Below are 23,867 nucleotides of genomic sequence, written 5' to 3'. Positions count from 1 at the left end.
TTTGAAATTTATTTTTCTGCTGTCACCACCACTTGTTTTTTGTCAAATGGGGTTTTTCCTTTCCAATCTGCATAACTTCGTACATGGTCAAGCTAATACTCGTATAAGAATTGATGGTATTTGGATAGTCCAGATTACTAACTTTTGTCTGTATAGAATCTTAAGAATGAAATTGAACTCTTAGTCTAATTTTACCATTTATTTTATTTTTATGCTTTATTTGTTAAACAGTATATCAATGAACGATCAAAATTTGTGGTATGTTTAATTTCCAGACAGTGTGGATGCAGCCAAGTAATTAACATATACGTCGCCACATCTTTAATTGTTTGGATAGTCTTTATACCACCATGGATTGAACAGCGGCAGTATTTGGATTCAGGTACAGTACTGTACAGTACTTAGCATCATACTGTACTTATATCTGGTAACTTGGAGTTTTTTACAGTGTCTTTTACTGTTTTTTTTTTTTTACTGAACATTCTGAACTCCTCCTTGCTTCAATTTTTAATTCTTTCTTGTTCCGTAACCAAAATATAAACCATGCTATTTACATTGGGTTTACTTTCGGCGTAGCTGAAATGACGAGCCAATAGTTTTTAATGAGGGTTAACTACCCCCGCGCTAGTTAGCGGGGGTAGGGGAAGGGGTAGCTTGCTACCCCTCCCCCCCCACACACCGGTGATTTGCTCCACTTCACTTTTGGCTCCGGCGATGAACAGACGTGTCTGTCCATCGTCCTCGTTTGACAGCCTTAATCTTTTTTGCTTTTCCTCAGCTTGTGTGTGTTTGAAGTTGGCCTCGCCCTTGGATGTCCACCATGCGCAAGTGCCCTGGTATTGCCGGTCGCCCTTGCGGTACTTTCATGTCTGCGGGGGATACGAATCCTCACACCCTTTGCCCGCAGTGTCGAGGCCGACGGTGTGACAGAGAAAATACTTGTAGTGAGTGTAGGGAGTGGTCTGCCTCCCAGTGAGAGAGGTTTGGCCGCCGGCGTAAGAAGAAGTCCAAGAGAGACCGTTCTCCTTCTGGGGTTGCCTTGAAGGAGGAAGGCTCTCGGGACTCTTCTTCCGCCGCCCAAACCTCCTCCGAAGCTCCCCCTCGTCTGGCTCCTAAGGAGAGACCGCCGAGTGGGAGTGCAGGCCCGAGTTCTGTTTCCCGACCTTCGGTGGGGGGAGAGGGCGTCGCCTCCCATAGCGGGGCGGCTCCCCCTCCTCCTCCGGGGGAGGTTTTTGATAATGATCCTGTATTTCATGATGATCTTTTTCAGCTTTGGGCTTCCTTGGGGCTTAAGGGCCTGCCCTCCAAGGAAGCCCTGTTTGACCTTGTCCAGTTGGGGGCCGCTGTTAAGCAGTCGCCGGTGATAGCAGAGGTAGATTCTCTGTATCGTCGACGTCATGGTGACAGAGGCTTCCGACGGGTCGGGGCAAACCTCTGCGGTTCCTGATGAGGATGACGTTGCTGAAGGCAGCTCCTGTCTCCTTAGACCTCTCTAGGGATCGGTCTCCTACGCCTTCCAGACCTTCCCCCTCTGTTGCAGATGGACAGCAGTCTGACCTCGTCATCCGACGGGCAACGGTCCCTTCGGGGCAAAGGGTTGCCTCCCACGGTGTGGGTTCTTCCCTTGCGCGTCAGGGTTCCCCTGTGCGCCCTTCTGCAGTGTTAGCGCACAGGCGCTCTCCTGCTCGTCAGCGCTCTCCTGATCGCCAGCGCTCTCCTGTTCGTCAGCGCTCTCCTGATAATCGTCGCCCCACTGCTCGCCAGCGCTCTCCTGAGAACGCCGAACATCCTGCTGTTCCTGTTATGCGCCCAGTGCGCCATCGGTCTCCTGAGCGCTCTAGATCTCCTGCCCGTCAGAGCGCACCTGCGCTCCCAGTTCCTGACACGCGCCCACGTTCGCCCGCGCGACCTAGAACTTCGGTTCAGGTCTTGGACAAGGACTCTTCTTCTTCTCGCCCTCGCGATCCTGCTCGTCAGCCTGTTCCAGCGCAGCAACGCTCACGGTCTCCTACGCGTACTTTTAAGGTTCCTGTACGCCCTCGCATCCACGGACCTCCTGTTCCTGAGCCCGTTCGTGAATGTTCGCCTTTGCGCAACGCGCCGGCAGCTCCCACACAGGATTCCACGCGTCGCCCTCCTGCTCGCCAGCGATCACCAGCTCGCCAGCGATCACAGACGTGTCAACGTTCGCCTGCTCGTCAGCGATCCCCTGAACATCGGCGATCTCCTGACCGCCCGCGTGATTTTTCGCCTGCGCGCAAGTGCTCTCCTACGCGTCGGCACCCAGAGGATCTGGAGAGACATGGGTCTCCTTCTACCAGCTCGCCTACGCGTTCTACGCGCCATCGCTCGCCAACGCGCCACCATGCGCCAACGCGCCATCGCTCGCCAACACGCCAGTGTTCACCAACGCGCCATCGATCGCCTGCTCGCCATCAATCTCCCACGCGTTACAGGTCCCCTGGACACCATCGACAGCGGTCGTCGGAGCGATCTCGTTCGCCCACGCACCAACGCGTTCCCTCGCCGACGCGCCAACGCCCTCACTCGCCAGCTCGCCCACGCGCTCATGCGCTTACTCGCCCGCGCGCGACCGCTCCCGCGCTCGATTGTCTGCGCGCGATTGCGCGCCCGCGCTTCAACAGCCTCTCACGCGTGACTCCTTAGTTTCGCCTACGCACGAGCGTCAGCACGACCTCCGTTCGCGTTGGGTTCCGCAGCTCGCGACAGCAGCAGGGACGCGTGTCGCCAGACTGCAATCAGGATCGCCCCCGCCTAAGCGCAGGTCTCTTTTTCAGGATAGGGAAGACCCATCGGAGAGGTCAGAGCAACTTTCTTCCCCTTTTTCCTTACAGGCAGATCCAGTGGTGTCCACTCCGAAGGATCGCCTGATCCCCTTCCCTCCAGCGGGAATTTCGGACTCTGTGTCCGTGTCTCGGCAGTCTTGGTTTGGTCCTGTGATGTGGGCATTAGTGAAGGCTATGAAGCTGGCACTCGCCGATCAAGGACACAGGCCAACGGCGGCCTCGCCCCCGCTGAAGAGAAGGAGAGGAGTGGACTTCGTGGTGACTTCTCCCAGGGAGAAGCTGGTTCCTAAGAGCTCCGTCAGGAAGGCTCCGTCCCCTTCGCAGGCGCTTTCTCCTTCTCCCGAGGACGAGGCTTTTCCGTCCTCAGGAGAATCCAGTGAGGTAGCGGTCTCCCCCTCGGCACCAAGGGGGGAGTAGTCTCCTCGTGGAGGGGAATCGTCTCGCGTGGAAGGCGCCGTCCATACCTCTTTGTTGGGGTCTTGTTAACTCGCCCAGAAGGGAACCTAAGGACTCCAAGACGATTCCGAAGTCTTCTTCTCGAATTCGTCAGGATCCAGCTGCGCCCCGGGAGAACGTCCACGCATCTCCCCAGGAAGAGATTCCGGGGACAGGAGACTTAGCTGCCAGTCCACAGGGAGGAGACCAGCAAGAGTCTGAGCATGCCTTCTGGCAGGTTCTGAGCCTGATGAGACAGCTCAACGGGTTCATGGACCCCGTGATCGCCCCCCGTGAAGGCAAGGACACGGTCCTGGATCAGGTGTACGGAACTCAGAAGCCCCCCAAGGCCAGCGCGGCTTTGCCCTGGTCCCAGGGGCTGAAGAGTGCCAGAGCTAGGGCCAATGCTCAACTCGCGGTTCTCGCTTCCTCCAGTCGTTCCTCTGCCGGGAACAAACTCCTCCCACCTCCTCGTCTTCAGCAGAGGAGGTATTTTGAGATCATGGGGGAGTCTAGCCTCGCTCTTCCCCTCCATCATTCGGTAGAAGAGCTCGCTAGGGGAGTTCCCTTTGAGAAGCTCTCCGCCCGGCAGGTGACGTTCTCGGCGTCGGAGATCCTGAGCCATGAGAAGGTCGAGAAGTGCGCCATGCAGGCCACTTCGTGGCTGGATATCTGGCTAGGTTCTCTGGGCATCCATTGCGCTCCGAGGATCTGTCTAAGGAGACCAATAGGAAGGCCCTGGAGACCTTCCTCCTCTTGGGCACTCACTCCATTGAGTTCCTGGCACATCAGGTTACCAACCTTTGGGCCAACTCGGTGTTGAAGCGGCGTGATGCGGTGACCGAGAAGATCCATCCGAAGGTCCCCGCCGTGGATGTCTGCAGGCTCAGGCACGCTTCCCTCCTTGGGGGGAATCTGTTCGAGCTGCAGGACATGGAACGTACAGCTGAGAGGTGGAGGAAGTCTAGCCAAGACTCCCTCCTCCAATGGGCCCTTGCATCTCGGCCCTACAAGCCTCCAGCTCCGCAGCAACCGCAGCAGCAGCCTCGCAAGACACCAAAGCAGGCGCCGGCAGCTAAGAAAATGGTGTCTAAGCCCCAGCCCTTTCCAGCCAAGGACAAGAGGGGCGGTAAGTCCTCTAGGGGAGGCAAGACTCCTAGAGGGAGCGGCCGCGGCCGCAAACGCTAGGAGTGGCAGTCCCCCCGCGTGCCCACCTGTGGGGGGATGCCTTCAAAGTTGCGTGCACAGGTGGCAGCAACATGGGGCCGATGCTTGGACGGTCTCCGTGATCGGCCAAGGCTATCGCGTCCCATTCACGACATCTCAACCTCCCCTGACAGCGAATCCAGTGTCGTTGAGCTCCTATGCCATGGGATCGGTAAAGGGGCTAGCCCTTCGGGCAGAAGTCGAGACCATGCTCAATAAGGATGCTCTCCAGGAGGTCGTCGACGGCTCCCCAGGCTTCTTCAGTCGACTCTTTCTTGTAAAGAAGGCGTCTGGAGGCTGGAGACCTGTCATCGACCTCTCAGCTCTGAACAAGTTTGTCAAGCAAACTCCGTTCAGCATGGAGACAGCGGACACGGTCAGACTTGCGGTGAGACCACAAGACTTCATGTGCACACTGGATCTAAAGGACGCGTACTTCCAGATCCTAATCCATCCGTCTTCCAGGAAGTACTTGAGATTCAGCCTAGACAGCAAGACCTATCAGTTCAAGGTGCTGTGCTTCGGTCTCTCCACAGCACCTCAGGTGTTCACCAGAGTGTTCACCCTGATTTCATCTTGGGCGCACAGGAACGGCATCCGTCTCCTTCGTTATCTGGACGACTGGCTGATCCTAGCAGATTCGGAGTCGACTCTTCTTCGACACCGAGACTGGCTTCTGGGACTTTGCCAGGATCTGGGGATCGTGGTAAATCTCGAGAAGTCCTCTCTGCAGCCGTCCCAACGACTGGTTTATCTAGGCATGTTGTTAGACACCAATCTCCACAAAGCCTTTCCATCAGACGACAGGATAGCAAGGCTGAGGAGGGTGGCGGAACCCTTCCTCAGGCGAGAAGAGCTTCCCGCCCAGTCATGGTTGCGTCTCTTAGGTCACCTGTCCTCCCTGGCTCGTCTGGTTCCAAATGGCCGTCTCAGGATGAGATCCCTGCAGTGGCGGCTCAAGTCCCGGTGGAATCAAGGATCCGATTCCCCGGACTTAAAGGTCCCGATAGGACCTTCGGAACAGGCGGACCTGCGGTGGTGGCTGGTCGACGAGAACCTGCGAAAGGGAGTAGATCTCCTCGTCCTCCCCCCGGAGTTAACACTGTTTTCGGACGTGTCAAAAGAAGGGGGGGGGGGGGCGCACATTCTGGACCAGAGGACCTCAGGCCTTTGGTCAGAATCAGAAAACTACCTGCACATCAACCTGCTAGAGATGAAGGCCGTCTTTCTGGCTCTTCAACAATTCCAACGGACCCTGGTGGGTTACTCCGTGGTGGTGATGAGCGACAACACCACGGTAGTGGCTTATATCAACAAGCAGGGAGGTACTTTTTCGTAGCAGCTATCCCATCTTGCAGTAGAGATTCTGAGGTGGACCGAAGTCCACTCGATAACACTATCAGCTCGCTTCATTCCTGGCAAGAGAAATGTGCTCGCCGACAGTCTGAGCAGGGCAACGCAGATAGTGAGTACCGAGTGGTCTTTGGATCCTCAGATAGCCAACAAAGTCCTGACTTTGTGGGGTTCCTCGACCGTGGATCTGTTCGCGACAGCTTTGAATTTCAAGCTGCCCCTGTACTGCTCCCCAGTCCCGGACCCCAAGGCACTCTGGCAAGATGCTTTCCAACAACGGTGGGACAACATCGACGTGTACGCCTTCCTACCGTTCTGTCTGATGAGAAGGGTGCTCAACAGGACTAGACTATCGGTCAACTGTTCGATGACTGATTGCTCCGCTATGGCATCACGCGGAATGGTTCCCGGACCTTCTGCAGCTCCTGACGGAGCTCCCGAGAGAACTTCCCCCACGACACGAGCTACTCAGACAACCACACTGCAACATCTTCCACAAGGCCGTAGCCTCGCTTCGGCTTCACGCCTGGAGACTGTCCAGCGTCTCCTCACGGAGAAAGGCTTTTCGCAACAGGTTGCGTAGATTATGTCTCGGCACCTGCGAAAGTCCTCTGAGGGAGTCTACCAGGCGAAGTGGAGAGTCTTCAGTGGTTGGTGTTGTGGGAGGGGTATCTCTCCACTCGATGCCACTATTCCAGCAATAGCGGAGTTCCTCGTTTATTTGCGGGAGGAAGTGCGCCTTTCGGTCTCAGCGGTGAAAGGCTATCACTCAGCCTTAAGCTTGGCTTTTAGGCTGATAGGAGTGGACATTTCTTCCTCGCTGGAACTCTCTCTACTCATACGTAGCTATGAGCTTACCTGCCCTCAGTCGGAAGTGAGACTTCCTCCTTGGAACGTGGTTCGGGTTCTCAGGGCTCTTAAGAGACCTCCCTTCGAACCATTACGCCAGGCCTCTGATCGCCACCTGTCTTGGAAGACGGTTTTCCTGCTGGCTTTGGCCTCTGCCAAGCGAGTTAGTGAACTTCATGGTCTCTCGTACGACATCGCTCATTCAAGGGGATGGGGGGAGGTAACGTTCAGGTTCGTCCCTGAGTTTGTTGCCAAGACTCAGAACCCTGGAGTGCCGGACCCATGGTTCGACTCTTTCAGGATCGCGAGTCTCCGTTCTGTAACAAGCGACCCAGACGAGCTGCTACTATGTCCAGTGAGGAGACTGAGGTGTTACTTGAAGAGAACAGCTGCAGTTCGTCCTTAAGTGCAAGCATTGTTTGTTAGCACAGGCAGGACGAAGAGGAGGGTCACCAAGAACACCATCTCGGCTTGGATTCGAAGGGTTATCCATCACGCCTTGAATCCAGACTCTCCTCCGTCACGTCGCCTTAGGGCACACGACGTCAGGAGCATTGCTACGTCCCTGGCCTTCAAGAGAAACTTCTCTGTGACGCAGGTGCTTCAAGCTGGGGTCTGGAAGCATCAGACGACCTTCACAGCCCACTACCTGAAGGACGTGACCCACAGGAACCTCGATACGTTTTCTATCGGCCCTATGGTGGCTGCACAACAGCTGGTCTAACCTCAGGCTCCTTTATGGACAAGTAGCAGTAGGTTGAGGGCGTTGTTACCCGGTTTTAGTCTGCGTGAATGAAAGAGTATGTCTGACCCTTACTTCTTTCTTCATCCTCCCCTCTCTTGGGGAAGCAGCATCCTGGTCTCCGCATAGCTGACCTCAACCTCTGCAGGTAACCCATGCTTCCTTGTGCTCCTAGTATTAAGCTTAATACTGTCGTGTCCCCCATACCCTGACGAGGGGGTATTGGGAAAGTCCTATCCTGGATTCCTATCTAAAGGTTTCAAGGTCAACTTCATAGGACGAGTCACGCTCTTTCCTCCACACACAACTTATGTAGGCCACACGTTCCTTGCGAAGCGAGGAACTTGTGAGGTGCAGGGGCTCTTTTTCTCAAGTGCTACTCACTGGGAAGCGGAGCCCCCGGGTAAAGCCAAAGTCAGTAAGGCTGGGGACTTTCCACCCTTCCTACGGGGTAAGTCACCCAATGTAAATAGCGTGGTTTGTATTTCGGTTACGGAACAAATTACAAATTCGGAGATAATTTGTATTTTTCCTAACCATACAAACCTTAGCTATTTACACATATTTGCCCGCCAGCCCTTTCCCCCAAGTCAAGTCCTACCTCTAAGTGAAGTGAAGCAAATCACCGGTGTGTGGGGGGGAGGGGTAGCAAGCTACCCCTTCCCCTACCCCCGCAAACTAGCGCGGAGGTATTTAACCTTCGTTAAAAACTATTGGCTCGTCATTTCAGCTACGCCGAAAGTAAACCCAATGTAAATAGATAAGGTTTGTATGGTTAGGAAAAATACAAATTATCTCCGAATTTGTCATATTAAAAAAAAACCTTATGTCCTTGAGAGTTAAGAAATGATACAATTTCCTTCCAAAGATGCTTTATGAAAATTATAAACTACTAAATTTTTTAAAAATGTTCTTAGTTTCAAGCTTCATATTTTTCCTATTTTTGTTTGAAGATTTGTTTGACAATGTGAATTGCTATTTCATCTCTTTGAAGGATCATTGTACTGAAAATCTTGAATTTAAATAGACCATAGAAACTTGAGGCAGACAGTCTGACATGCATCATTGAAGATCAAGATTCGTGCATTAGCCATTGTTCAATAGATGTAGTTCAGTAGATAGTGTTATGAACATTCCAAGGGTACCCTTCACTTCATATTTATATTTAAGGGTTTTCAGTACAAATCATAACCATACAAAACATCATATTTTAGCTACCTTTAGGAAAATGTATTTGATATACTGAACAAAGGTGCTACTCTTAATGTGAAGAGAAGAGAAATCAATATTGGTGGGGGATCATTGATAGGAAACAGGCTTATTTTGATTAAACATTGCATAGGAAATATAGTATGCTTTTGTGCTGCCGTGTGTTTATAAAAGGTATTTCATTTTTTATTATAGATGTAGCAGTATTGTCTGGGGAAGGGAAGAGAGACTGCATTTGTACAAGTATCCTCTTGTGATTGGCAAGCCAGTATCGTGTACTACCTGGATGGCATAATATTCAGAGCCATTGTGACTTGGTGAGTTAGAGCACACTTCATTATTTCCCCATATGTAGTCTGTCTTGTAGAATTCCTTTAGCAAGTGATGGTCTTAAGGTATCTGCACTACTATTATCTATTAATTTTCCATCCATTTTGTTGTCTTTTCCTAACTAAAGTGTTTCATACCCTACTATATGTACCTTGCTTCAGTTTTCTACTATTCTGTAAACAAAACGACATTTGATGAAGCAACTCAAGTATTTATTAGTGGTTCAGTGAACCAACTTGACTACTAATGATAATGGTGGTCACAATTAAGGTTCATCTAATAGGCCTCTTTCACTTGTTACATTGCAGGTTCTTGGTTAAGAGGGTTAATTCATTGCATGAGGATAATGTCATCAGTGCACCTCAGGCTGTGATTACAGAAGTTTTTGTACAGTACTTAAATGTTCGTCTGGTCAAGATCCTCATTTCAGCACATTCATTCTGACAGTTTGCCCTTTCCCTTAACCACACTTTTTATTCTATAATATATATTTGTGATGATGGAAAACCACTTGAAACTGAGAGCACTAGCCCAAGCTTAGAACTTTATACAAATCTAAAGATAAGGAGCTTGTCATTAATTTAAATCCATCTACAAACTTTTCATCCTTTAATTCAAAGGGCTTTGAGAATACATTGTTCATCCTTCTTGATTGCTACAAGTATTTTAGTTCCAGCACAAATACGAAGCTTCGTCATTTACACAGGATGGAATATCAGCAAAGCTGGAGAACAGGATAGTTAAACTTTCATAACGAGGTGTGAACAGATGGCCAATAGTTACCAGCCGGAGCGTGAAAGTCCCGCCCCTGTTCTTGCCCACTGAACTCTCGCTTTAAAGTTAACCATCAGTGAGTACAGATATTCCTCTACTGGCTGGAGTTTTATGGCCTTTACTTTTCTTTCCTGCAGTTTTGAGATTGTTTGCTCGTCTACGGTTAAACAAATTTAAAAGTTTCTTCTTTATAACTCGGAAGGGGAATAATCTTCAGTGCCTTATGATAGTGCCCTTTGGAAAAATACTATATTGGAAGGAAAAAGCTCTTCTTCCTGAATGGAGACCCTATCCTTCAGTTTGAAGTGCGTGCTCAAAAGCAATATGTTTGGAATTTGAATCATTGTTTACCAATGAATACACTACTGTACTTAGCGCGCACGTCTTTTCCGACCAGGGGGGAAACCCTGTGCTCCAGAACTTGAATGTGCTCGGCACCCTCCTGATACGCTTAATATAAGCGAGCATGGGACATGCTCACACTCGAGCGCTCAACAAGTGAAAGAGCCTCACACGCTCCCATGGATTCACACATGCTTTCCTTAACTCGCACTCCTTACCGTGGGAAGAGACATGCTTAATGTTAGCATACCTCCCATGCCCTCTCTCTGGGATGCATGTGTTTCCCGTAATTGAGAAGTACATTTCTCACAAACATCCCTGTATTAGCGAGCAACCTGTCTCTCAACACGCACAGACATGACTGCCCGTGCTTGGATTAATTTGCCTGTGTCTACTAGACAATCCCTCCACTTCCTGAGCCTGTTGTGGTAGCGAGCTTAACACCAGTGCATGCTATGAGCTCCTCACTGGTATGCTCAGACTTTTAGGGGTTTGGAATAGGCAGGCTTTTGTGAAGCACCTGCCTTCACAGAGTAGAACTGATGTAGAAGCATGCTACAGGCAAGCATCACAACGTGTAGCCGCCTTTGACGCTTTCATAATGGAAAATTCTGTATTAGTGTCTACTCAGACCTTGTTTCACAAAAGAGATTCAAGGAATGGAAGACCCTTCATCGAAGGTTAACGAGTTGGCAAAGGAGTTTTGGTCCTCTAATGGCGTAAAGCTCCATCGTTACAGAATTTCAGAAAGTTACAAAAATATGCTCCTCATGATGACAAGGGTTGGCAAGTCATATAGCTCCCCCTCTTTCACCACATCCTCCCTCAACTCTTCCATTGGTCCCAGGTCATAATTTTTTTTATCCCAGGTGGCTCCTCCCTGCAAACAGGAGAAGGAATTGACTCGCTGCAACACAAAGGCATCGTGATTGTACACCTTTCTGGCACATGGAAGAACAAGAAGTAAAACAGTAGAGATTGCCAAAAAGTTGGAATCAGGGCAATTCCGATCTATTGGCGACCTCTCCGAAGGGACCCAAAAAACCCGTTCGCCTGGCGTGATCCTCGTACTTTCCTCGTCCTCAGGCATGTAGTCAGTCAGTTGACTTTATACACACTGCCGGTCAAAAGAGAACAGAGCCAATGCCCATCGTTTTCCCCAATTAGACAATTAGTTCTGGAAGACTGCTCAATAGGAGTTGCATAAGTCGCTCCTACCATTTCTTTCTCCATGGGAGAGACAGCGGTGCCTATTCCTTCATGAAGAAGGAATAGGCAGGATGAAGAAGAGACAGCAAGATGTCAAGCTACTTGACTTTCCCCTTAGCTGTTCGCAGTCGTGAGCATCTGTTGGAACGACATCAGATTGTGATCACAGATAGGTTTCAGATCACACGCTCTTAATGTGGCTCCATCTCACCAGTTTGCTCTCCCATTAGAGAAATACGAGACATGCTACTGTGTCAATGCACTCTTAAGAGAGTGCCATTACTTGTGCGCGATTGAAAGTTACAACTTTGTCTGCTTAGCATGTTACCGATATTGCTTCTGATTGATTGTATATCTTTGAACCAACTTCTGGTTGATTGCTCACCCTCTCACCAGCTTGCTAAAGTGCTCTCCTATGGGAGCAACTCCACTAACACACTCATTTTTTAAAGTTTGGACTTAGTAGTGGGGTGCCAACTTAGAGTAGTCACATACTGGTTCTCTCCTATCTATTTACATGTAACCTCTCTTACCGGTCCACTTGCTTAGTTAGGCTCATATTGGACTCTCCAGGTCATTCCCGGATATTTATGAGACAGAGGAGGACATGCATGGGTGCTCCTTCGGCGTGCCTTCAGCACAGTCCAAGGACTGTTGCTGAATGCAAGAATTTGACTACTCCTCAGGTCGTTCAGTTGACGCTCTTGTAGAGAAGATGTCTGGAAGCCAGAGACCTGTCATAAACTTCTCAACCCTGAATGAGTTCTCTGCAAACTTTGTTCGAGAGACACTCCAAGCACAATCAGGTAAGCGATCAGGCCATTAGGCATCATGATGACGATCGACTTAGGGATGCGTACTTCCAAATCTCAATCCAGCCTGCCTCAAAGAAGTACCACCATGTGTTATTGCAAGTAGAACATAACAATTCAAAGTTTTTTGCTTTGTTTATTCACCAGCTCGGCAAGTTTCACCGCCAGAGTTTTTACTCTAATTTAGACATAGGTACACACCAAAAGCACACTTCTGCGTTACCTTGGTGATTGCTTGTTCCTTAAAGACTTGGAGGACAACCTTCTTCTCTACCAAGACAGACTTCTCTTGGTCTGTCACACGATGATGATTGTGGTGAACCGAAAGAGGTCACTTCTAGAGCCCAAATAAATGTTGATTTACCCAGGTATAAACATAGGCATCATTGTAGGAAGGTTCCCATCTCGGGACTGAATGGTACGTTTTAGAAGGTGGCTACCCTGTTCATTCAACATCTCTATCTGCCAGCATAGCCTTGGCACAAGTTGTTGGATTATCTCGCCTCTGGAACATCTCAGTCCAAACAGTTGTCCTCAATTGAGGTTTTACAATCGGAGTACCAGCTGAACTCGGCTGAGTCCCTGGTTAGGCTGGAGGAACGTAGAGAGTAGAGGTCCCCTTTTTGTTTTGTTTCTTGTTGTTGTCGGCTACCCCCCAAAATTGGGGGAAGTGCCTTTGGTATATGTATGTAACTCTGAAGAGAAAAACTACTCTCAGTATCAGTGGCAAAAAGCTATATCCCAGCATTGAGCCAGGCCTTAGGCTGGAAAGAGTTGATACTTCCTCCTCAGCGGAACCCGCTACGCCCATACATAGTCTTGAGCAGTCCTGTTTTCCAATAGGGGTGAGACCACTTCCCTGGGACATTACTATGGTTGGATTGTCCCTTAAGAGGGCACCTTATGAAATGTTCAATCACTGGTCCAAGTGGTCAACTTAGAGACAGACAAGAATACACAATACACATGAGAAGTTTAGGGGTATGTGTGTAACAATCTTGTACTCCTAGATAACATGAGCAGCTTGTGTGTAACAATCTTGTACTCCTAGATAACATGAGCAGCTTGTGTGTAACAATCTTGACCTCCTAGAAACCTTGAGCAACTAGTGTGTGATAATCTTGTCCTCCTAAAAACCTTGAGCAACTTGGATCCTTTTGCAGAGTACTTGGGTATCTTAAACAGACCCGCTTGAACTTGGGTTAGCCCTAAGTAATCAGAATAGTTTTTATACAGTTTTTATGTATTCCAATAGGGTTTTACTCTCAATTAAATTATGCCAGCCCATCATCTAGTACAAGAGATGCAGGACTGGTTAGAACTTCTGTAGTCTCGGAAGAATATCAATGTTTACTTCTGTTGGGTCCCTGCCTGCATTGGGATGGATAGTGATGAACGAGTTGATAAGACAGCTAAGGAAGCTTCAGGGCTACTTAACCCATCCCCCATAAGTATTCCTTACAAAGATCTTAAAAGTAAGATAAATTTTCACTGTAAGAATATAAGTGGCAGGCGTGAAGGTCTGAACTGACCACCAATATAAGATTTTTAAAAAGTCCACCCTTCAGTGGATAAATGGTCACCTTGTAATTATACAAGTACTGTATGAGGGATAACATCATTTTAACTAGACTGCATATTGGCCATACACATGCAACCCACAATTATTCAATGAAGAGTGGAGAAGGGGGCCCCTCTTTGTAATACATGTCAAGTGATAATGGATATTAATCATAATTTAGTCAATTGTCCTGTTCTTAATCTCCAGAGGACACATTTACTCCAGGACAAACCTTTAAGGAATATACTGGGGAAACATTGTAATACACTGAACTTGAAAAATATTTATTCAGAGTATTGGGTTACTATATCATGAGCTTTACTCACTTTTATTGATTAATTTATTTAATCCTTTTAATCCCTTCTTATTTCACATTTAGATGTTTTTGTAGGAAAGTGATGGGATTGGTTTTATAGGTGAGTGTACAGGTATGATTGATTAATTTGCATTAGATAGTGCTGAATGGCCTTTGATGCCCAAGAGCGTGGCGTAAGGCCTAAATTTTATATTCAGTTCAATTCTTCCTGTGTCACTCATCATTCTGAAGGATAGGAGAAATCTTTATTGCCTTAGTTCAGAAGTTCATGGCCAGGATTTAGAATCCAACTGGCCACAACTTCAATCTGTCTTCCTCTCCTCCCTACAAAAGTGACTAGCAGAGACAAGAATGATTTGCCTCCCTGTTTTGGAGGCGAGGGACAGTACGACTCTTCCTTTAATATGAAAGGGATAAGAGACCATGAAACTCAGTTTTGTTATGGCTCTATGGAACAATTTGACATGTGTTCCCACAAGGGGATGAGAGGACCATCCCGACGCAGTCACACAAAGACAAAATATTGGATCAAACTGTCAGTGGCACAAGTGCTAAACATCTGAGTTTGGAAGCACCAGGTAACCTTTACAGTCCACTATCTATGGAGTACGTATACCCAGATGCCCTTAGATCTGTTTTCAGTTGGACCAGTGATAGTTGCTCAGCAGGTTGTGTAGCTTGACTAGCTCCTTATGGGACAAGAAGCCTCACGTCTAAGATATGGCCATAACATTATTTTAGAATAAGAGGGGGAAGTGTCTGGCCTTTAGTCTAGGATAAGAGAGGGAGTGTCTGGCCGTTTTCATCTTTTCTCTCCCCTCCCTAATTGTGTAGTGATTGTACCATTATTTTCTGGATCGGGCATTGATGATTGTGAGCTTACATACCTAGCAACTGTTCTGTATAAGTCAAATATAGAAGTATCTCCCCCATTACGTTTAATTGGCCACGCATTGCGACATCAGTTTCTTTGGAGGATGTAGGTTCTTCCTTGTCCATCTGTCTGCGAATTGCAAATCTATTCTCAAGTCTTAGGAGGTGGAAGGAGTCAACAATCTAGCACCTCTATCAGGTCCAATTGGCTTGACAACCGGGAATTTTAAACCAACCAATTTGGTTATAGGATCTTCCCTTTCCTAAGGATGGGTCTCTTAATAATGGATGAAGGTTTGTACTGTATATGTGTAGGGGCAAATCATAAGTTTTTAAAGTAATTTGTATTTTTCCTAACTTTATGAGGCTGAGTTCTTTAAGTTTCACCTTCTTCCTCAATCATCAGTGTCAATGACCTTAGATGTCAGGATGCCAGAAAACCTTAAATCAATCAATCAATCTTCCTCAATTACCCAGCCAGACCCATCTAAAAGCTGAAGTGCCTGCTCGGTGTGCTGGCTGTTTCCCCACCACCTACCAGTACTTACCGACACCTCATTGTAAACTTTAAGAGCCAAGTTCCAGTATAACTGAAAATACACTTCTGTAAAAAGAACTTTTCTGGGTCGACCTGTGACGGCCGGCGAAAAAGTCCCTCTTTGTACTTTTTCTGATATAAATCTTCCAAATATACCAGAGAAAATTAAAAGCATGGAATGCAGAGGTTACAACCCTCGCGCGAGCACCTTGTTGGTGTCGTATATCTAAAAAGGGCGTTTGTAAAACACTATTCACAGGCTGTCTTCCATTTAGATAATCCCTTCATCAAAGGGGGAGGGCCGTGACAGGCCCTAGAGAATACAGTTGGGTTACCCTACCGACACCTACCACTCGCGCTCACCAGGTCATCCTTCTGTTTTGGACTTGCCAGCAAAGTTGATAAGTGTTTTGCCCAGTGTTTTTCGAAGTGATTGTCGTTAATTCAACATGACTGACGTTGATACTTCACCCTTACCAATGTTAAGTACCATAGGTTGTTTTGGCAGCTTTTGACAGTACCGGGCATTTGTTCTGTTTCCAATATGGTGGTTTTTAGTTTTGGAAGCGATTGTCCTGCCGAGTTATCGGCAGCCATTTTGGGTTATGTTCGCTTCGGTAAATATTCTAGTTAATTTTGCCCATCTGGTACTCTGTCATCTAAGTTATATCACTTACGTTTTATGGCCTTTTAGTGTTATCATTAATTTTTACTATGGTATTTATTTGCTTGCAAGTCCAATTTGGACCTACGAAGAATAGCGATTTAAAGAATAGCGAATTAAAGTTTAGCGATTTAGTCTGTTAGTTTGTACTCGCCTCAGAGGCTTCGATTTAGACTATATCCTTGTTTTTTTTGTTACGTTGTCGTTATTCTTTGTTCTTGGTTATTACTAAGAAAAGCAATCAATTTTATTATGTTTTTGTTTTATTGTGTGATGTTAGTTTTTTATTATGTAACCTTGAGAGCGAAAACAGAGACTGCTCGTTCCCTGTTCTACAGATATGAGTTATCCCTTCTCTCGTTTTCTTTGTTAGCTCGAGTAAGAGAGGTGAATTTCCCGTTCTCCGTTTTTATACGATCACGAGTTATTCAAGCCTCCTCTTAGTATCAGAGTTGATGATAGTACGTTTAATATTATAAACGTTTTTATTGATGTGGTTACTGTTAATATAGCTAACACTATTAATAGGTACGTTAGTGTATGAGTCATTAATTGGGGTCGTTTTATACCGACACCCTTAGCTCCGCCTTGAGTTATGCTCCGCTATATGGATACTCATTGGGTGAGAACTAGTTAACGTTCAGGAGCAGATTTTTGGAGTGCAACGGTGAAATCCGGCACTCGGACTCCGGCTGAAGCCTTTTACACACGAACCTTTGTCATGTTTGATCATAATTACACCGTTACGGCCGGCTTCACGGGAGATAACACAATCATTCATTGAGGTTAATGTTATCGTACCGGGAACGGTCACGATATCACGGTGACGGGCCTTTGCTATCGGATCTCCGGTACAAACAGAGATCAAGCAGACGGCCAGAACCGGAGTTAACAATGTGATACCGATGAAGACTTCACAGTTTCATTATTACGGTCCCTTTTTCATCGAATCTCCGGCTTCACTGGAGATAACACAAACATTCAGTATTAGAGAATGTTATCGTACCGCTGAGGATCACGTTTTCACGATGACGGACCTTTGTCACTAGTTCTCCGTTACAAATAGAGATCAATCAGACGATCAGAATCAGGGTATGAACCCCTTTTTCATAAATAATCACAATATCGTTATTACGATCCTTTTCATCGAATCTCCGACTTAACCGGATATCGTACAGGCGATCAGCATTGAGGTTAATATTAGTTTTCCTCTGGTGTTCACGTTGTCACTATGACGGACCTTTGTACCGGGGATTGTTACCGGAGCTCCGGTACAGACAGAGATCACTCAGACCACGGGTGGCCAATCTCTTGTTTTTGCTGTAAAGGAAAGGATTTAACATGAATACAAAGTCAACTGTACTTACTTTAATGACACTTTGAATTTGCGTTGGTAATATTCATTAGTTATTCTTGAAAGTCCAAATAAAAATATATGAACATAACTATGCCTATATTTATGCATATATTTAATTCTAACTATGTATAAATATGGATAAATATCCATACAACATCGTGTTCAAATAGAAATAAATTGATTATGCCTATATTTATGCATTTTCAATTCTAACTATGCCTAAATATGAATAAATATCCATACAACATAGTGTTCAAATAGAAATAAATTGATTGTGCCTATATTTGTGCATATTCAATTCTAACTATACCTAAATATGAATAAATATTCATACAACATCGTGTTCAAATAGAAATAAATTGATTATGCCTTTATTTATGCATATTCAATTCTAACTATGCCTAAATATGAATAAATATCCATACAACATAGTGTTCAAATAGAAATAAGTTTCCACTCAGTACTGGGAACCAAACGTTGGCCCCTTCTAATGAAGGGCCGGGTCGAGACTAACCATGCCATGAGAGGCTATCTACTGTTCCTTGAAACTCTGGTCAGTGAACAGATGAATCAATAGAATACTAATAGCCAGTAAATAATGTTAGACCCGGTTCTGAACGTCTGAGTCAGGGGTGGCCAACCTGTGGCGGATGCGCCAACAGTGTCACATTTCATGAATACAAGTGTCGAACTATACCCCAAAAGATAGTACATTAAATGATTTTTCTTTAAAATTGATTTTTATGAGTTATACAGCTGATCCCAGCCTGTGAATAGGATCACTAACCAAAGTTCAAGGAACATCCAGACTTATGTCCCCTTTCTTTTACAGAAGGTTCGCCTACATGGTTCCCGTCAGGATGATGATGAATCTCTCTGGCCTGCAAGAGAGGCTCTCCGCCCTTGGTTATCAAGGTTGGGAAGAAATGCTCCATCTAGAGGTCCCTATCTCCTCAGAGTGTCCTCTCTAAGGTTGGACGACGACCCCATGGACGGGCAGGTAGGTGGGGATGAATTTTGAGCCTTCAGCTTTGCAATTACCTACGTCACCGACCTAGGACCCTTAATGGATCCTGATGTTCATGTTACCCTGCATAAACCGTGACTGCTAAAAGCAACACATTCTAGGGAAAACCAAGGGGCTATGACGGAGTTCAAAAGTATGGTAGTGAGTCGGATCCGTTCAGGAACTCAGAAGTTTCCCCCTACAGCCCCAGGCATATCGAAGTAACCTCCTTCGATAAAAACAACGCATAGAGATTTGCCTTACATGTTCCATATATAGATGGTACCATAAATCTGGATGGCATAGACGTCCTCCCTCTGGGGGACCTAGAATTTACTCCCAGGTACTAGAATTCCCGTTCAATGGATTCGTTCGATTGAAAGAGATTGCCTTGGTTAGGTTAAACAAGGTACCGAAGGTAACAGTATTATTTCCTAAAGGGCAGGCCCGATCTGTCTGGACCAGGATGTTGTCAGTCTGGGGGGTACGATAATTCTAAGATCTGCCCTTCCAATTCGACCTACACGTTTGATGGTCTGATCGGGTTAGTTGTGGGAAATACGTTCTGTCTGAGGCCTCTATCAGACAGGAATCGATAGTCGGTTACCCACTCGTCATCACAGCCTCCCTCTGATTCGACGTCTATGCATCCAAATCCCCCTCATCAGGTGGTCTACCTCACTGATTCACCAGGTACACAGCCCAACCCCGTTGGGATGTTTTACCTGCATACAGCCCTAGATCCGAACCCTCAGGCTCCTCTCGTGGACACCAGAGAGGAAGCTACAGGAGTAGAAGACAGTCTCGCCATCGAGACGGACCTAGAAAAAAGGGGGCTCGGAGAAGGAAAGTACCTAGATTCACCCCCTCACAACGCGGTGGTCCCGGTAGGGGGTAGACTTTACCACTTTTGAGACCATTGGACCTTCGGTCGGTGGGCTCATAGCATAATCTCTAAAGGTTTGAGGTGAAAATGGCCACAAGGTCCTCCTCCTCCACCAGTGACCTTCTCCCAGAAATCCACTCCCATCCTGGAAGAGTACACCACAGGGTTACTCAAGAAGAAGCAATCAAACGGGATCGATCACTGAAGTTCCAAAGCCACCTGTTCACAATTCCGAAGAAAGGCTTGGCGGCATTGAGAGTGGACCTGGACTTGTCAAGCTAAACTCTTACATTCTCTGCGACAAGTTCCGGATGTTGACTATCTCTCAGGTACGGACCTTACTTCCCCGTAGGACCGTCACCACCTCTGTCGATCTTACCGACGACTATTATCTTGCGCCTTTAGCTCGAAACTTCTCTTCTTATCTGGGTTTCCGCCTAAGCAGGAAAGCCTTTGTGTTCAAGGCATGCCCTTTGGCCTCAACATTGATCCCAGGATATTCACGAAACTGGGAGAGAGAGTGTTAGAACAACTCAGGAACCAAGAGATACAGATCATTGCTTATCTGGCCGGTTGGCTCATTTGGGCCCGGCCGGTCATAGAAGGCAACAGAGCTACGAAGGAATTATTTCAATTTCTCGACAACCTGTGATTTCGGGTCAATCTCCAAAAAATCTCGCCTGCAACCATCAGTCCGCTTAGAATGGTTAGCCATTCAGTGGGACCTTTCGAAGCACACGTTGTCTCTCCCTTCCAAAAGGAAAGAGGAATAGTTTCCAAGATCAAAAAATTTTCTCAAACACAAACAGGTGTCCGAAGAGCCTTAGAAAGTATCCTCGGACTTTTCCAATTCACTTCAGTAACAGATCTAATAAAAGCCAAACTCAAAGACATCAATCGAGTTTGGAGAAAGAGAGCTACAGTACCTATAAGAGACATGGTCTCGAAGATCCCCTCTGTCTTGAAAATGAGACTACGCCCATGGTTCGAACCGAAGGACCTCTCCAAATCGGTTCCTCTACAATTCCCACCTCCACAAGTGACATTCCATACAGCCGCGTCTCTAAGTGGATGGGGGGGATTACTCCGAACATCAGATGTTTCAGGTTCTTGGTCACTCTCCATGAAACAGTCCCATATCATTGTTCTCAAAGCCATGGCAGTGTTCTTGACCCTGAAGAGAGACTCTCCTCCGAGGTCGACCCACATCAGAGTAGTGTCAGACAGCACAGACGCAGTACACTACGTCAACAGGGGAGGATCCAAGTCACCCAACCTGAATCAGATCCTGGTCACTATCTTCGCCTGGGCAACAGAAGAGAACTGGTTCCTGTCAGCACCTCACCTAGCGGGAGGCCAGAATGTGAGAGCGGACTCACTATCCAGGACGGATCCACTGGAGTCAGAATGGTCTCTAGACATAATTTCATTCCGGTGGATACTCAGGCTCGTTCCAGGCCTCCAGGTAGATCTATTCGCAACTCAGATGAATCACTAACTTCCTTGTTATGTGACCCCAACCCTGGACCCTCGGGCTTATGCCATGGACGCATTACCCCGGGATTGGAACCATTAGAAGAAGATTTCCCTATCTCCCCCAGGGAATCTTCTAAAAACTTTTACACAAACTACGCTCCTTCCGGGGCGCAGTGGCTTTAGTACCACCTCACTGGCCAAGAACAGTTGGTTTCCTCTCCTCCTCGAGTTGAAACTCAGTCCCATCCGGATCCCGTTCCTCAAACTGACCCGAGTATCCAAACTCACTGTGTCAGATTACTCAAGGATAGCCAAAACTCTAACTTTGTGGACTACAGGAAGTTGGCAGCTCGTAGAGATGCGAACATTGAACCGGAAACGATCTCTTCATCGAATGGGACAAAAAGGGACTCGACAATTCACCAATATGATTCGGCCGTTAACAACTAGTAGGTCCCCTAAGAGTGCAGACCATACTCGTATGTCCCCGCATTTAGCCATCTCTTTCTTGAGGTTCCTATTTGACAAAGGCCTAACAGTTAGCACTTTAACCACCATCAAGTCAGCTTTGAAGAAGATCTACCTTGTTGGGTTCAACATTAACCTAGCTGATTCCTATTTCTCATCAACCCCAAAAACATGTGCTAGGCTTCGACCTTCGGTTCGGCCACAAAAGGACTCTTGGTCTCTGAACGGTGTTCTCAAACTTGCGATGGACACGGACAATGAATCCTGCTCTTATATCACTCTTCTTAGGAAGACTTTATTTCTAACGGCTATGGCCTCAGGTGATGGAACATCAGAACTAGCAGCTCTCACGAAACCCGGAAAACATAGATTTCCTCCCTTCAGCCGAAGTACTCCTTTTCCAGACAAAGCTTCCCTAGCTAAAAAATGAGGATCCGCAAATAGGTGCTCCTCTCGGAAGATTATTCTTCATCCCCAGGATTTTTCTCCGTGTACAGTCACACTCTCAAGCCCCTTTTTAGCTAGAACTGCCACCCGCTCGTCTGGCCCCTTGGTTATCAGGGAACAAGGAGGTACTATTTCCATTCACGGTATCAGGCAACAAATCCTCTACTTCATTAAACATACTAATCCGGAATCATTTCCCCAGGCTCATGATATACGGACAGTAGATGCCTCCAACAATGACTTCCAGAACAGGGACTTTGATGATTTAAAAAAAATATACGGGTTGGAAATCCCCTATGGTTGTCAAACGCCAATATCTAAAGATCTTACAGGCCCTTAAATACCCGACGATGGCAGAGGGGAGCCTTATCTCTCCCCATTAATCTCCTCTTCTTCCTTTCTTCCATCTCTTCTCTTCTCCCTCCTACCCGCCACTCACACCACGTCGCCGCTCTCCTTGGTAGTTCGTTAGCCCTATGATATTTGCCATGTTTAATTCCTATGGTTTAACTGTTATTGTAGTTACCGTTCCTTTAATGTTTAGATATACTTAGACATGTAAGGTTTGATGCCTTTTGCGATTCGACACTCAGTTGGTTCCTTGTCGTCATTATTATTTAACCTTACGTTCCCTATGTCATTTGGCTGGTTGGTAATTGGACGATTACTTTATTATATCATAGTATTGTCGTACATGGTGATTGTATTCTCCTCATTATGTTATTAATTTATTGGGCTTGGAAGGCATTCTCTGGTACTTTTTCGCCGGCCGTCACAGGTCGACCCAGAAAAGGGATTTTGACGAAGGAAAAATCTATTTCTGGGGAGAGACCTGTGACGCCCGGCGAAACCCTTCCCGATAATTTTGTACGGACCCACCCTTTTCCTTGCCAAGCCATATGTTCTTGCAGAAGGATGACCTGGTGAGCGCGAGTGGTAGGTGTCGGTAGGGTAACCCAACTGTATTCTCTAGGGCCTGTCACGGCCCTCCCCCTTTGATGAAGGGATTATCTAAATGGAAGACAGCCTGTGAATAGTGTTTTACAAACGCCCTTTTTAGATATACGACACCAACAAGGTGCTCGCGCGAGGGTTGTAACCTCTGCATTCCATGCTTTTAATTTTCTCTGGTATATTTGGAAGATTTATATCAGAAAAAGTACAAAGAGGGACTTTTTCGCCGGGCGTCACAGGTCTCTCCCCAGAAATAGATTTTTCCTTCGTCAAAATCCCTTTTTTTTCAGTCATGGAAAATACAAATTTCTTTAAAAATAAAGGTAGAAAAATTAGGATTCCTTAAGAAATCTTTGTTGGAGTGCAATTTTATCTTTACAGTTTCTTCTGTCTTTCTATTTGTAGGAATATTCAGTAAATGTTCTATTTAGATAAGTAATTCAGTTGAGGGTTTGCTCACACGTACAAGGCATTAGCTAAAGTAAAACGAGTCTTTCAGGTATTAGTTAAAAGTTTATCCAGTCTCCACACGGACTTTAGGCTTTGGCATCTGGTCAGTGTTTACTGTACTTCTCATCAGGCAATAACTTACATTTGAGTATGTAATACTGTTACTTTTTTTACTTTTTGTATTTGCTTTTCAACTAAATTTTATAATGGTAATAGTAATCATAGGAATTCATACACTATTAAATGATACAATACTCTGGTTGTATCTTTTACATAAATAAGTTGAATTCTTTGACAACAACAATAAAAGGTCCTTGGTGAAGCCAAGATTTAAGATTTATATACAATGGTACCACGGTTTACATGTCAAGATCATTCTGGGAGTGAGCTCATAAAATAAAACAAATTTTCCCCGTAAAAAAATAAAGGAAATCCACTTGAAGTATTCCACACTTCCATGAATACAAGTATACAGTACTGTAATCTCATTTTTAAAGGTTTGCAATGCTAATTATTGAACAATTTATAACCCTTAATATAAGAAATTTGTATAAAATACTTCCTAATGAAAAATAGAAACAATATTGTAAAAATATTTAACTGGCCTGGAAATTATATGATAAAGTTATTGTATGACAAGGCACTCTCATGGTCTCATGCGAAACTGAGAATGGCATTCGTGTCATTTTTCCTGCTGGCATGATGGAGTTTGCACATGCCATTGTAGCTATTAATGGCTGGATTGAGGTCATACTGCTCATGGAGCTTCCCAGCTTGGTGCACTTGGAAAAGATTATAGCATT

The 23,867-nt window shown here is 46.3% G+C and overlaps 1 long non-coding RNA gene across 1 annotated transcript in view; it reads left to right on the top strand.

Moving 5' to 3' along the window:
* Positions 1 to 273: 273 nt before the first annotated feature.
* Positions 274 to 23,867, top strand: part of LOC137626317 (uncharacterized) — a 37,612-nt gene continuing 14,018 nt past the window's right edge. Inside the window, exons 1-2 of the long non-coding RNA XR_011041007.1 lie at positions 274 to 382; positions 8,797 to 8,918. This is a non-coding gene — a long non-coding RNA (uncharacterized lncRNA). The remainder of the gene's footprint in view (positions 383 to 8,796; positions 8,919 to 23,867) is intronic.

Source organism: Palaemon carinicauda, chromosome 33 (assembly GCF_036898095.1).
Source record: "Palaemon carinicauda isolate YSFRI2023 chromosome 33, ASM3689809v2, whole genome shotgun sequence".
NCBI lineage: Eukaryota > Metazoa > Arthropoda > Malacostraca > Decapoda > Palaemonidae > Palaemon > Palaemon carinicauda.
Note: the sequence above shows the minus strand (reverse complement) of the source record. Positions and strands in the feature narration are given on the sequence as shown.